The sequence below is a fragment of the Mustela nigripes genome, chromosome 12, assembly GCF_022355385.1.
Source record: "Mustela nigripes isolate SB6536 chromosome 12, MUSNIG.SB6536, whole genome shotgun sequence".
Taxonomy (NCBI): Eukaryota; Metazoa; Chordata; class Mammalia; order Carnivora; family Mustelidae; genus Mustela; species Mustela nigripes.
In genome coordinates this window covers 95415002-95430239 of record NC_081568.1, presented here as the reverse complement: position 1 = coordinate 95430239, position 15238 = coordinate 95415002, and the positions used below count along the sequence as shown (strand labels likewise).

Sequence of the window (15238 nt, the reverse complement as noted above, 5' to 3'; positions counted from 1 at the left end):
GGCCATGAACACTTAAAACACAGAGTACAATTAGGAGATTGTAAGTATGTTTGGAATCATGTGGGTACATGAATATGCTTTTTCAAATTTAATTTTATGAAGTCTAAGTACAGATCACAGATTTCTGATGAAAACTTAGTATCTGAATTGAGATTTACTGGAAGTGGAAAACACACACCAGATTCTGAACATTTTGCATGAAAAAACAGCCTTATTAATATATATGTACTGATTAAATGTAGAAATGATGACATTTAGGATATATTGGGTTAAATAAAACATACTCTTAAAATTAATTCCTCTTTCTTTTTACTTTTTATAGTGACTACTGGAAATTGAGGATTATGTCTTATGGCTCATATTGTATTTTCATTCCCTAGTGCTTGTCCAAAGGGCAGTTTGATTTAAATCAAACTACTGTAGTTCATCCACCTGCCTAATCACACCTTTGGCAATAAACCTTAACACTTCTTAGTCAAGCATGCTTTTCTGGTGTTTCAAACAGAATTACCTAATCTTCAAAGAAAAACTGAAGTTATGAAGAAAGAGAAGCCAAAAGGGACAGAAGGTTATCGCTAGTGAGCTTTCTTTGTAAACAAGCAAATGCAACTGCTTTTCACTGTAGCATCAAAATTTTGTGAGTTCTAGTTCTCACTCTCTCTCTAGTTCTCTCTCTCTCTCTCTCTCTCTCTCTATATATATATATGTATATAACTATATATATTGTTAATGACAGAACCACAGAAAGATTTAAAATAATGGATGTTACAACAAGGTGGAAAGGAAATTACATTCTGACCAGTTTTCCATGACACCATATGGGTAAAATTCGAAATGGGAGAGGGGTGGTTTTTTTTTCCTTAGAGATATATTTATTTTAGAGAGAGAGAGACAGACAGAGAGCATGAGCGGTGGTAGGGGTAAAGGAAGAGGGAGAGAGAATCCTCAAGCTGACTCCCCGTTGAGGGTGGAACCTGACTTGGGACTCAATCTCATGACCCTGAGATCACAACCTGAGCTGAAACCAGGAGCTGGGCACTTAAACCAACTGAGCCACCCTGACAACCTGGTAGAGGGGTGTTTTAAGAATAAATTCTCATAGTACTGTCAATGGAACTTGGAACATACAGGAAACCCATCTCTGATGACATGGTGACTAAAGGAGGTCAAGGGGTAGAGGGGGGCGAGTGGGGAGCCATGGGGAGAACAGCACACACAACGTCTCCAAATCAGAGATTTGTCTCTGCATATTTTCACTTTGCTTTTTTCTTTTTAGAAAGCTTAGCAAACTCCTAGGGAGAACTGCTTCTGTGCCTTAAAAATCCTACCCTTGAAATCTCTAACACCGGACTTGCAAATCACGATTGGATATAGTCTCCATGAATTGGTAGCTTGGGTGCTTTGCATTCCATTGCCTCTTATAGGGCAAATGTACCTCCAAACACGCTCATTCATTTATAGGGCCTAATCCAATTGAGAGCTCTATTATCTATCCTGCTAGGGATAGAAACCCAAGTTGCTTTCAAGTTATCCTTCCTTCTTAACTCCCCAACACCGAATCAATTAATCAATCACCATGTCCACAATTCCTCAGTTTCATCCTCTGTCTCCCTGCCTAGACATCATCTCTATTACTGAACCTCATAACTCATCTCCCAGTCCTCAGTATTACCCCCTTGGAAGCCATATCTCAAGGCATTTAAAAATTATCTAACATTTAAATCTGATCATATGGTTCACCACTTAACTACATTCAAGGACTATACATCACCTACAGAATTCAGGTTCTGCCTGGCCTGTAAGGCTCTGCAGGTGTCTGACACCTGCCCATCAACCTCTCTAACTTCATTACTTGTTGATTCTTGACTTAATATTAACTATTTGAGATTCCCTGCAGGCCTTATGCTGTTTTATGACTTTCTGTCATGGCTTATACTCATCCCTCTATCTGGAACCTTTCCCACTTCTTTCAGTATTGCTTATCCCTCAAGATCTGATTTTGTCATAATCTCTCACAGGAAGTCTTCTCTAAACTTCCGGGCTGACCTATGGACATCTATTCTCTGTGCTCCCATGTCACAAACGGTGGATTTCTAGCACAGCACTTCACCTGCTACACTAAAATTATTAAAATTACCTAAGCGTTTGTCTCTCCTACTAGACTCTAAGATCCACTAAAGCAGGGGCAAACTAATTTACCTTTGTTAGTCCCACTGCTACAATCAGCTGGCTATTGGTAAATATTTGTTGGGATGAATGGAACAAGGGAAAATGGCTAAAAGGATGGGGGTTGGAGGCCTCTACTCCTGTAAAGTCAAAGCTTAGCCTCTTGGTGGCCTCACTGGAGGGCTGGGGACTGAAACTGAAGGAAAACAATAACAAGGGGCGCCTGGGTGGCTCAGTGGGTTAAGCCGCTGCCTTCGGCTCCGGTCATGATCCCAGGGTTCTGGGATCGAGCCCCGCATCGGGCTCTCTGCTCAGCAGGGAGCCTGCTTCCTCCTCTCTCTCTCTGCCTGCCTCTCTGCCTACTTGTGATCTCTCTCTGTCAAATAAAAAAACAAAAACAAAAACAATAACAAGGTGGCAGAATAAGAGTGAGAGAAGAAAGTAGCCACAAGCTGTTGCTATTAAAAAAACAAAATCCTTGAGGGAGGATTTACATAATCAATCAGTGAGCACACGGGGAGGTCTACACGGACAGCCTAGAAGCTGGGCTCTTATACTTCTACTCCTATCCTCCAGGAAGCATGTGGCCTTATTATAAAACTGCCCTTCTCTGGGACTTTTATTCTACCTCTAAAAATTGTTTTATCAGATTCTACCTGCATAAAAACATTTTGGGTTCAGCAAGTGTAATTTTCCAAAGTCCAAACAAATCTGATTATGTTCATGATTAAAACAAGATATGGTAGGTTGAAGGGCCAGCCCTTTGGAAACCAACACATTGACTCTCAGTATGAAGAACAGATGTAGCTGAAAGCAATATCCAAATTACTTACCCAATGACCATTTTAAGAAAGTTTTCTGATGATGTTCCCAATTGGCAACCAATGCCTAGTGGCCCAAAGTATGAGAGCTGTCCATTTCTTTCCTGGGAAGATTAGTGGGACCTGGAAGATGAATCGGCAGTCTTAATTGCTGGTTCCTCACCAAAGGTTTTGCCTGGATGAGGGGCTAATGGCGACGCTGCCTTTCTTTTACGTTCAGACGTTCGGTTACAGTTAGTAGTCAGGGTGTGCGTTCAGAGTGTCTAGGGATTGTGACTAACATTTCATCTCCCACTTTAATGAGGTACCACTTTGAACATTAGCTATGTGACTGAAAATCAGCATATCCCCGTAATGAAGAACTGTCCAGAGAGAAGCGAGTAGAAAAGGGAGCTGCCTCTCAGAGCCTCTTCTTCCATGTTTGTACTTGGCTTTATTGCAGTGGCAAACCAGTCACCCTAAACAGAGCTGATCTTGTGGCTTGAGATTTTCCAAGCCAGATGTGCAGATGAATGTGCAGATTAACAACAGGAAAGCATAGTTGAAAAGCTTTCAAGTCCACTTGAACTTGCGTAGGCTTCACACGCACTCTCGAGCCCAAGACTTCGGAAAGACTCTATGCTCTTAGACCACGGTGCCTGGGGATCCTGTGGACAGGCAGGTATTTCCACCTCAAGACACTGAGACAGCTGTACCCTGCGGGCTGAGCATAGCAGCCTCTCCCTCCCCTTCCCACACTTCTGGGCAGAGAATTGGCCCCAGAAAAGTACAGCGTGAGCTGGGACAGCAGGAAGAGGTAGGCAGAGTAGCAATGACAAAAGAAAGAGCAACAAGGTCAAGACTAATAGCAGAGTAGCAGAAAGGAGGTGATAGTCTGGGAAGAGAGGCAAGTCTGACAGCCCTGCATTATGCTGTCAAATGCTAAATCAAGTGACTCTGACTCCCTTTTAGACTGTGGGAAAGGGTGATTATGATTGAAACTGGTTTCCCACATCATTCTCTAGTGATCATACCTCTCTAAATGTTAAGCAGATGGGAGATTACATTGGATATGTGATGTGTAATTGAGCCCAGATCAAAAGGGCGTGATAAAGGTTAAATGATAAGCATTGCCCATATACAATCACATAAATTTAGAAATGAAATGAAGCTGTCCTCACGGACATTTTCTTTATACCATTCCATGCATGATGAAAGCTTTCCTAGCAAAGTCTAATGCATTCAGATATTTGTTCCTCTATATGACATCTCATGTCTGAAGGGCAGTAGTGCCTCCTGCATGAAGAGACCAGCTGTTGGTCCTGGCCAGCTGCTGACCCGGATGAGGTCTGCACAGAAAACGAACACCTTGTATGAAATACACCGTAGCCTCTACTGATGCCCCAAAGGCCTGGTGCTGGCAAGGCCTCTAAAGAAAAATCTCAGCTGCCAAATTTCCTTCTGTCCCAACAAAGAACTTCTACGCCTTGGTCAAAGCAGGTAGGACAGACAAAGACAAAGACACCAGGACTCCATTTCCTTGCTATCCCCTAACCGTTATAATGCAGGTCATTGTGCCCTGTGGCCACCCTCACACACTGGTTCATCCTCATGACTGCTCTGGTGGTCAGTCACTTTGACCTCCTCTCCTACCACCTTCTCTCTTTGCTGACCACTCTAGCTACACCAGTGTTCTTGATGTTCCTTCCTCAGCCCTGCACGTTTGCAACTGTACTTCTATCTCAAGGTACTCTTTAGGGCCAACTCCCTGGGTACAGTTTTTGCTTGAATATTACCACCTTAGAAAGGCTTTCTCTGACAATCTCATCAAGCAATTCTTCTCATCCACTCCCTTCCATCCTTACACGTTCTATCACCCTACCCTAAATTTTCTGCAAGGAATTTTAATTATCTTATAGTTCTATGAATCTTGATTTGGTGATTTTGATTGGTGTTGCCTGTGTATGCAGCTAAAATGTAGGATCTACATAGTCATGGGCTTTTTCTCTCTCCTGATTTCTAGTGCTAAGACAGTGCTTGGTACACGGTAGGGCAGCAATATTTACTGGTTGATTGAATGAATCAGTGAATGATGTGAAAAAAAAAATGTAGAGTTTGCTGGCTTACTTCACATCATTCCATTAGGTTCAGGGGGAGATGTGACTCAAACCAGGTCTTTGGGCTTCAAATTCCATGCTATTTCCTGTACACAAGGTTGCCTTTATTGCAAAACTTGCATTTGGTTTCAGTGTTTATTCTAGGGGAAAATAAACTAATCTAGACAGGAATCCTAAGGTCACTGTCACTGCTGTCATGATCTGGAACCACTTTCATGATTTATTATTAGGCATTTTATTTTTAACCCTCTCAAAGCTAAAAGCAGCACTTTCTCTCAGAAAGTACAAAGCTAGACACCTAGAAAATAATTTGTGGAAGAGAGGGAGCTGCTAAGCCTCAATGAATTTAGGGTGTTTCCAATGATTTCAAATAATGAGTGATAACAGGGGACCCCCAGAGGGCAGAAGACTCACCATCTCAACTTCAAGTGAACAGATTTAAGTCCTGAGTATAGTGTGTTGTTCAAATGGTCACCTCAGATACGGATAATAGTGACTTTCCTAACTCCCCAGGTCCCCGATAGAAAAGATCTCTCCCTTTGAGATCTGTGGCACTTGCTTTATTCTTCTTATATGTTCTTCATTTCAAGGTCCACATATAGGAAAGACTATACCTATTCTAAAAACTTCATTATGTGCTTATTAATATGCCTTAAGCATTTATATTATAATTATGTTATTATTAAGTATTTTGCTGATGTAGCAGTGATATACACTCATTACATAAAAACCAGAAAATAAAACTCCTATTAAATAAGAAAATTATTCATCATCTCACATAATTTTACAGATGAAAACTGTAGAATCATTTAATCAAGTACAAAAATTAAAAATCCTACTGGAATTGCATTTTAGATTTCTTTTTATATTTCATTAAACTTATACATTGACTTGTGAAGAAATAATAGTTTTATAACATTCAGTTTTCAATTCTGTAAGCATGATATATATTTCCATTTGTTCATTGTTTTGAAAATATATTTCAGTATATATATGCAAAAATATCTCACTGTCACATTAGATGTAATATATGCACAATATGTACACCCAATACATATACAGACACAGACATATATCAAATATATGTAGGACTTCCATGAAGAAACATGCAAAACTTTACTGATGTACAAAAAAAAAACCCCTATGATGTGAATAATGTTTATGTTGTGTATAGAGAGAAAACATGTATTTTGAGTAGTATATGGATCATTTGGTACATAGTTTATAATGTTTTGGAACTTAAAGATCATTTTTTTAGAAGATTTTATTTATTTGTTTGACAGAGAGAAAGATCACAAGTAGGCAGAGAGGCAGGCGGGCAGGGGGGGAAGCAGGCTCCCTGCTAAGCAGAGAGCCCGAAGCGGGCCTCAATCCCAGGACCCTGAGACCATGATCTGAGCCGAAGGCAGAGGCTTAACCCACTGAGCCCAGGCACCCTAAAAATCATTTTTTAAAGCTGTATTACATTTCATCACATGATTGTTTCATACAGTGCTGAACTGCTGCTTGATTATTTAAGTCGTTTTGGTTATGTAAGTAGTTGGTTGGTTATTTAAATAGTTTTCAAGTTTTTACTCTAAGCAGTGGTGAAATGAACACCCTTACACACAGGTCACTGTATATAGCACTGAGCATTTCCTCCAGGTTTCCAGTAGTGAGATTATGAAATTAAAACAGGGGAAGTTCTTAAAGAATCTTGATACGTAGTACCACATGGTTTTCCAGACAGGTTGAACTAATGTACATGCCTTTGGCATCTCAATTTGATTTACCATTGTTCTCTCTTAATATTTGTTAATTTGTAGACAAAAATGGTATTCTAACTCTTATTTTAGTTCCCATCTTTGAGTAATAAGTTTGACATTTGGGAAAACAGTTTGGCAGTATGACTTTTGCCTTGATAAACTTCCTATGTTCGGGTCTTGGAACATGATTCATAAAGTTTCTATGTTCTTGTTGTTTTAGGGAGACAGTAAGTCATGTGCTGGGAAATATTTTATGGGGGGGTTGCTTTTGTAGCATATTTGTGGCTGTAGTACAAATATTCAAGCTACCAACATGACATGACTAAACAGGCAGCTGGAAGAGACATATCAGTGGACTCCAGTGGATGGGCCTGAGCTGCTGCCAAGCATCACTGAAGGAAGTATAGCTTTATGGCTAAATAATGAGTTTGGAGTTGGTCAGACTTGAATTCCCAGCCAGTCTCACTATTTACTGGCTTTGGGATCTTGGACATGCATGATACACAGTCGTATTAAGATTTAATAAGATATGGGGTGCCTGGGTGACTCAATGGGCTAAAGCCTCTGCCTTCAGCTCAAGTCATGATCCTGGGATCCTGGGATCGAGCCCCACATTGGGCTCTCTGCTAGGCGGCGAGCCTGCTTCCTCCTCTCTCTCTCTCTCTCTCTGCCTGCCTCTCTGCCTACCTGTGATCTCTCTCTCTCTCTCTGCCAAATAAATAAATAAATAAATATCTTTAAAGACTTAATAAGATAATGAAAGTACTGAGCACAGTTCTTGACCCAAAGTAATAACTAAATAATAGCATTATTATTCTTTCTCATATAGTACTAGTACCACTGATTTTTTTTCTTTTGTGAATTGTCTGTTCCTATTCTTTGACCATTTATCTTTCAGGGTACTGCTTTTTTTCTTATTGAAGTTTAAGAAAAATACGTATTGAGGGCATTAATCATTAAGAATATTTTTGGTTTTCAGAGAAATATTTTGTTTCCTATTATATATGCTTTTAGACACTTGGAATTTAAATATAGTTCTTTGGATATGTTTGTAATTTCTTCTACCTGTACGCATGTCTTTCATGTTGTACATTTAACTGCTTAAATGACTTAGACTTGATTTTGGTATGTGATACGGGTGAGAAACGAATTTTTATATAGATAACATCTAGCTAAGTACCACGGTTCAGTATTGTGAACTTATCTACTTCAGTTTCCTCATTGGTGAATTAGAGATGCTAATATCATCTACCCCATGAGTGTGTTGAGAACCCTTCTGACTGTAACATGTAAAGCACAGAGAACAAACACCTGCTATCCTGTGAATGCAAGGCAGGGTTAGCTGTCATCAACACCTTCCTTCTTACCGTTATCCTCATTAGAGCCTCATGATGATGAATCCCATCCTTTCCTTACTGATTACATTTTTCTCTTAAAGAACATGATTTACAGCAAAGCAAAATAACACAAATAAAACAACACCACTCCAGCAAACTCCAACAAACTCCCTCTGGGGTGCAAGCCCAGATTCCATGACTATAAACACCAGTGTGAGGGTCACTGGGGAATGCAAGTTTTTCCCTTTGCCCACAGCTATCAAAGAGACAGCTTTGAGACAGCTGAAATTCACCTTGCAGTTCTTTAGAGACAGAGATAAGGTGCTTGGGGATGCTGTCTTCCCCTCCAGTGTAAACTTAAGGTCAGGTTCTTGACCTGTTGGTCAGGAAAACTCTTGTGAGTGATTCAGTTCTACAGAGGGCGAATAGTGCTGATGGGCCACAACACTTGTCCTTTTCAGAAACGGAACTTCTTGAGAGAAATTTGTTCTGACATAGAGAGAGCATTCATTGCCTTACAGGCACCTAAGCATTGATTGTCAAGACCAGGCCCCGCTGAGCTGTGATTTCAAGGGCCCGTGGGAAGACTTCTGTCCTTTCCCCAAGAGTTCGCCTGTAAAGTGGAAACAAATCATGATGTCCTACGGTTCAATATAAGCACTGGAGGATCGCTCAGTTAGTTTTTGCTGTGAATGAATGTACACCTTGTCTGATTGTTCAAAGTGAAATGCACATGGCTGATTGAAGATTTTGGCTGAAAGTAGGAAGACTAACAGTGCTATTCACTGTATACTTAAAGAAGATGGAGGAAGGAGATCAGTTAAGGTTATCAGTAAACAGGGAATAGCAAGAAAGCATGGCCCTGCTTAGGGCAGTTGTATTTGATCCCCCAAACAATTTCCTGGTTCTGTATAAGGGCTTTCCATCATAATGTGACAAAAGCCATCATATCAAAGAGATTTTGTGTGTGTGCTTTCTACTACACAACTCTAAACAATAAAACAAATTCAGTGGCCATAACCTTTGAATACTGCCATAATTTAACATTTCATTTTCCTTTCATGAGACTTTTAGTCAAATGGGTTGCTTCCCCTTCCAGGGAAGGTATTCTAGGTACACTTGTATTATCCTTGAGTTAGTGAGGACATAAGCAGAAGAGAAGCCTAGGACCAAGCAACTGCACTACCAGGTATTTACCCAAAGGATACAAACATAGTGATTTGAAGGGGCACATCCACCCGAATAATTGCAGCATCATTATCAACAATAACCAAACTATGCAAAGAGCTAAAATGTCCATCGACTGATGAATGAAGGAGATGCAGTATACATGTAGAATGGAATATTTCTCAGCCATCGGAAAAAAAAAAAAAAGAAATCTTACTATTTGCAACAATGTGAATGGAACTAGAGGATGTTATGCTAAGTAAAAATATCAGAGATAGAAAAATACCATATGATTTCACTCCTATGTGGAATTTGAGAAACAAAACACAGGATCATAGGGGAAGGAAAGGAAAAAAAAAAAAAATGAAAACAGCCAGTGATGGAGGCAGACCATAAGAGACTCTTAACTCTACGGAGCAAACTGAGAGTTGCCGAAGGGGAAATGGGTGGGGAGATGGGGGTAATAGGGTGAGGGGCATTAAGGGGGACACTTGATATAATGAGCACTGGGTGTTATACGTAACTGATGAATCACTAAATTCTACTCCTGATACTAGTAATACACTAAATGTTAATTAAATTAAATTTTTAAAATTTTTTTTAAAAAGGAAGAGAAGCTATCACAGGAAGCTTCAGTCCCTGCTGTGTGGAGTAGGAGCTCCCATTACATGGCTTAATTTTTATTTGTCTAAGAAAATACTTCTTTTTCACTTTGGAAGGTAATTTCTCAGGATACAGAATTCTAAGTTGGTGATTTTTTTCCCTCCCAACACAAAGTATTTTTATTCCACTCTTGCTTAAAGGGATTCTGAGTAGAAATCAGATAAGATTCTTTGTTCCTTTATAGGTAAGGTGTTTCTTTTCTTTTCTTTTCTTTTCTTTTTTTTATCAGAGAGAGAGAGAGAGGGAGAGCGAGCGAGCACAGACAGACAGAATGGCAGGCAGAGGCAGAGGAAGAAGCTGGCTCCCAGCCCAGCAAGGAGCACGATGTGGGACTCGATCCCAGGATGCTGGGATCATGACCTGAGCCGAAGGCAGCTGCCTAACCAACTGAGCCACCCAGGTGTCCCAGGTAAGGTGTTTCTTCAGAGATTTTTCCTATCTATCTTTGATTTTCTACAGTTTGAATATGAGCTGCCTAGATGGAGCTCTTTGGCATTTATCCTGTCGGTGTTTTATGAGCTTCCTGGACCCATGGCTTGGTGTCTGACATTAATATGGGAAGCATTTAATTTCATAAAATGAAAAAATAAAATGCAAATTTAATTCTAAGCACCTAATACAATCATGTCTCCACTTAAATTTCAATGCTTTTGAAAAAGTTTTAAATTTTCTTGAATGTTTCTTTTTATTTTCAGATAAATTTAGACACATCTTATCATATTTTAAAAAAAGAACACTGTTCAAATTTTAAATGAAATTATTAACTTGTGAAGGTTGACAATAATACAATATCCATCTTGAAAGTGGGTGTGTACATGTGTGTGAATATACATATTAATTTTTATTTGTAATGTTTGTCTATATGGAAATGATAAATAAATATATAGAGATCATATATGTTAAAGAATATGTATATATGACAGTGTGTGTGTGTGTAATCTTTTTGTGCTTCCTTTATCTATAGACTGTAAGTTCTTTGAAAATGAAAACCTTATTCCTTTTGTGATACTGTGACTCTGGCAAATGCCTTCTATATTTTGGGCAAATGAATCCAGGTTCACTTTTCACATAGGCAAAGGCTAGCACCATGTTATACAGTGCCTTCCATACTCTTTCCAAGAGGCACTAGAGAATAACCACCCCTGAAAATGTAAATTTTCTTTTCTTCTTTATATCTTGAGTTGAAAGGACACCACTGATGAGGTGCGGCTAGATCACGGGGGAAATCTTATGGGGCAGCTTCTGTTTCATGCACACAATGGTAATAGAGTAGCTGAATTATATCCCAGCCTCTTGAGAAAAGTGACCTTTGCCCTTGGCACATGACAGAATCCTTATTCACCAGGAAGGACTATAAAGAAACGTTTGCCAGGTTTATTTACAATAGCCAAATCATGGAAGCAGCCTAAGTATGGAGTGATAGATGAATGGACAAAGAAATTGTCATGTATATACATATACATTTCTATACATATACTTTCTATATATATATATATATAATTCAGCCATTAAAAGAATAAAATATTGCCATTTGCAATAATATGGATGGCTCTAGAGAGTATAATGCTAGGCAAAACAAGTAAGACAGAGAAAGACAAATAAATGATTTCACCCATATGTGAAATTTAAGAAATAAAAAAATGAACAAAGGAAATAAAAAAGACAAACCAAAAAAACAGACTTACTATAGAGAACAGATAGTTATCAGAGGGAAGATAGGTGGGGGGATGGGTAAAATAGGTAAAGAAGATTAAAGGGTATACTTACCATGATGAGCACTGAGTAATATATGGAATTGGAGAATCACTCTCTTGTACACCTGAAATGAATATACCACTCTATGTTAACTGTACTAGAATTAAAATAAAATAAAAATTAAAAAGAATATACCATCAAATTGTATTTGACAAAAAAAGTCAAGAATCCTGATTCAAAGGGGAAAAGATATTCCCTTAAAAACAAACAAAAAAAAAACAAAAAAAAAAAAGAGAGAAAGAAAGAGAAAGAGAAATAAATGTTCTAACTTTGGTGAGGAAGTTGCTTATTGTAATAAGAATAATTAAAAAACTGCAATACTCAAATCCATTTGCTTAACATGAGAAGTTTAAACTCTATATTTAGCTACAGAGTTAAGAAGAAGAGAAAATTAGATAATTATCCACTGGATTTTATCACTGTAGAATATGGACTATTCAGTCCAAAGAATCATTTTCAACAGCAGTGGTTCTTAACTAAATTATCTAGAAAATTACTTCAACTCTTCAGTAACTATTCCTGCCTATAAATAATCTTAATCCTATTTTTAGTTCATTACTTCATAAAATATTCATATTGTTTAAACTCTTGTGCTTATGTACTTTTTGATATTTATATTTAAATGATTATATAATATTTTATATTATAATTATAAATTATAAATAATTTAAAAGTATATTTATATTTAAATAATAATATATGTGAGTTAGTAATGATTATTGAAATCCCATTATTCCTGCATACATATTTAAACTTTTTACCTTAAAACCAATTTAAATATTTTAATTAAAAATAATTAGGAAAATAATATAAAAATGAGGTAGTTGTTTATATCTGTATGCAAATGAGCCATATGTTTGTTTACTTGTGAATAGGTTAAATCTATGTTTGTATCAAATAAATGTGTTAATTTAAATTTTCTCAAGTACATTAATTATATAAATATCTCTGGAGTAGGGTGCAAAAGAAATGAATAGATGATAGAATTCAATGTTTTTTTCTTATTTTTACTTTTAATTGTCATAAAACTCATAACAGAGTTTACCATCTTAGCATTTCTAATTGAACAGTTCAGAAGTGGTAAGTATATTCACATCTTTGTACAACCAATTTCCAGAATTTCTTTATCTTGCAAAACTAAAATATACCCATTAAATAACAACTTCACAATTTCCCCACTTTCCAGCCCCTGGAAACTACTATTCTATGTTCTCTTTCTATGACTCTGACTACACTAGGTACTTTGTACAAGTGGAATGAGGCAGTATTTCTCTTTCTGTAATTGGCTTATTGTTCACTTAGCACAATGTCCTCAAGGTTTACCCATGTTGTAGCAGGTGCCAAATTTTCTTACTTTTTAATGCTGAATAATACTCCATTGTTAATATATGCCACATTTTGTTTATCCACTTATCTGTCAATGGGCACTTCAGGTGCTTCTGCCTCTTGCCTGTAGTGAATAGTACTACTAAGAACATAGGTGGACACATTTATCTTCAAGACCCTGCTTTTAATTATTTTGGATATATACCGGAAGCAGAATTGCTGTATCATGTGGTAATTCAATTTTTAATTAATTTATTTATCATAGCAGCTGCCCCACTTTACAGTCCTACTAGTGCTGCACAGAGTTCTAATTTCTCCACATCCTCAACAATGCATGTTATTTTCTTTCTTTTTTTTTTTTTAATTTGTTTTTGTTTTTATATATAAAAGCCAGTAAGTATGAGGTGGTATCTCATGGTTGTTTTGACTTGCATTTCTCTTACGATTAGTCATAAATATCTTTGCATGTGTTTACTAGACATAAGTCCTCACAGAAACGCCTATTCAACTCCTTTGATCATTTTCTAATCAGGTGTTGTTGTTGTTGTTGTTAAGGAGTTCTTTCTATAATCTGGGTATTAACTTTTTATCATTTTCATGATTTGCAAATATTTCGCAGTCTCTAGGTTGCTTTTTTGCTGTTAATTATGTCCTTTGATGCACAGAAGGTTTTAATTTTAATGTAGTCCAATTTGTCCTTTTTTTCTTTTGTTGCTTGTGCTTCTGATGTCATATCCAAGAAATCCTTGCCAAATCCAATATTATTAAGCTTTACCTTATGTTTTCTTCTAAGAGTTTTTTATTTTGGTCTTACATGTAGGTCTTTGATCCATTTGGAGTTGATTTTTCTATATGGTATAAGATAAGGTACAACTTCACTCTTTTGCATGTGGATATCCAATTTCCCTAAAGCTTTGTTGAAGAAGAGACTATACTTACCCTATTCAATGGTCTTAACACTCTTGTCAAACCAACATCATGTGACCAGGTAGAGGGGGGTTTATTTCTGGACTCTCTGTTCTAGTCCATTGATCTATATGTCTGTCTTTGTACCAGTACCACACTGTTTGATTCCTGTAGCTTTGTAATAAGTTTCAAAACCAGAAAATATGAGAGTGTCAATGTTGTTGTTTTTTAACAACAAATGCTTTTCTTTTTACTTTCTTATTTCTCATTCTTTTTTCTTCATTCCTTAAAAATATTTTTCTCTCATTATGCACTTTTTCTTACATAGTTGATATGTCCTGGATCCTTCACAGCTGGAAGACAGATGGAACAAGACAGCCTAATTGGGTGACCCAGAAGTAGTTGTGTAAAGTGGGAAAGCCTTAACACAGTGGGATAAATCTTTAAATCCTTTCCAGGAAAGGAAGTGTGAGGCTGGAATGCAGACATGAAGCAGGAGTTATAGACCAGTGTTCTCATCCTGTCTGTTTCATTAGCCATCTCATTTTGAGTAAGCTACTTGACTTCTTTCAGCATTAGTTTTCTCAAGAATCAAAAGGAGGGGGGAGGTTTCTAAGCTTTAGAAATCTATCATTCTTCTGGTAGACCAGAGATGTTACTTGGGGATGGGATCTTAGCCAAGGCAATTCAAACCCTCAGGAGCTGGGCAGTCTACTTGTTGTCCTCTCTTTTTTTCTCTTTTCCTTTATAGTTCCTGACTCCCAATTCCCTTCCTTTCCTTCCTGTAAATTTCTTTTTCTTTCATTTTGCCATTATTGTTTCTAGATTCTTACCTTTTAACACATTCATTCTATTCTCAGAATGGGGGGGGGGGGACACTGTTCTAAGCCTCAAGTGTTTAAAGACCATACAATACTCTATCCCCTCTTAAAGAAAGTTCAGTTCATCACAGAGCTGACATTCAAAGAGGTAGAGTAGCCGAACATCACTGTAAGGCAATGTGAGAACTGGGGAGGTCCACACTTCTGTCCTCCACTCTCTGTCTGAAATCTCCCATTGCAGTGACAGAGAGCACAGAAAGGTGAGACCTTCAAGCTTCCTTATTTCTTCCTTCAGAACACTGACTATTCTTTTCCATCTCTTCTGTCCTTTCTCAGATACCCAATAGAGTCCTCCTAACTTGAGCAACCCCATTAGGCTCAAGCTGGTCTCTCTTGTTCCATCTTCTCCCTCACCTACCTTGCACATCAGGCCAG

At 37.8% G+C, this 15238-nt stretch overlaps 2 long non-coding RNA genes across 6 annotated transcripts in view; one reads left to right on the top strand and one right to left on the bottom strand.

The window, feature by feature from the left end:
• The window catches only part of LOC132027935 (uncharacterized), an 86944-nt gene that overhangs the window by 25985 nt on the left and 45721 nt on the right, over positions 1 to 15238 (top strand). For all 4 annotated transcript variants that reach the window (XR_009407262.1, XR_009407261.1, XR_009407259.1 and 1 more), the window contains one exon: positions 10225 to 10404. This is a non-coding gene — a long non-coding RNA (uncharacterized LOC132027935). The remainder of the gene's footprint in view (positions 1 to 10224; positions 10405 to 15238) is intronic.
• LOC132027936 (uncharacterized) overlaps positions 1 to 15238 on the bottom strand; it is a 42443-nt gene that overhangs the window by 23261 nt on the left and 3944 nt on the right. For both annotated transcript variants that reach the window (XR_009407264.1, XR_009407263.1), the window contains exons 2-3: positions 11763 to 11814; positions 3000 to 3110 (exon numbers count right to left, since the gene is read on the bottom strand). This is a non-coding gene — a long non-coding RNA (uncharacterized LOC132027936). The remainder of the gene's footprint in view (positions 1 to 2999; positions 3111 to 11762; positions 11815 to 15238) is intronic.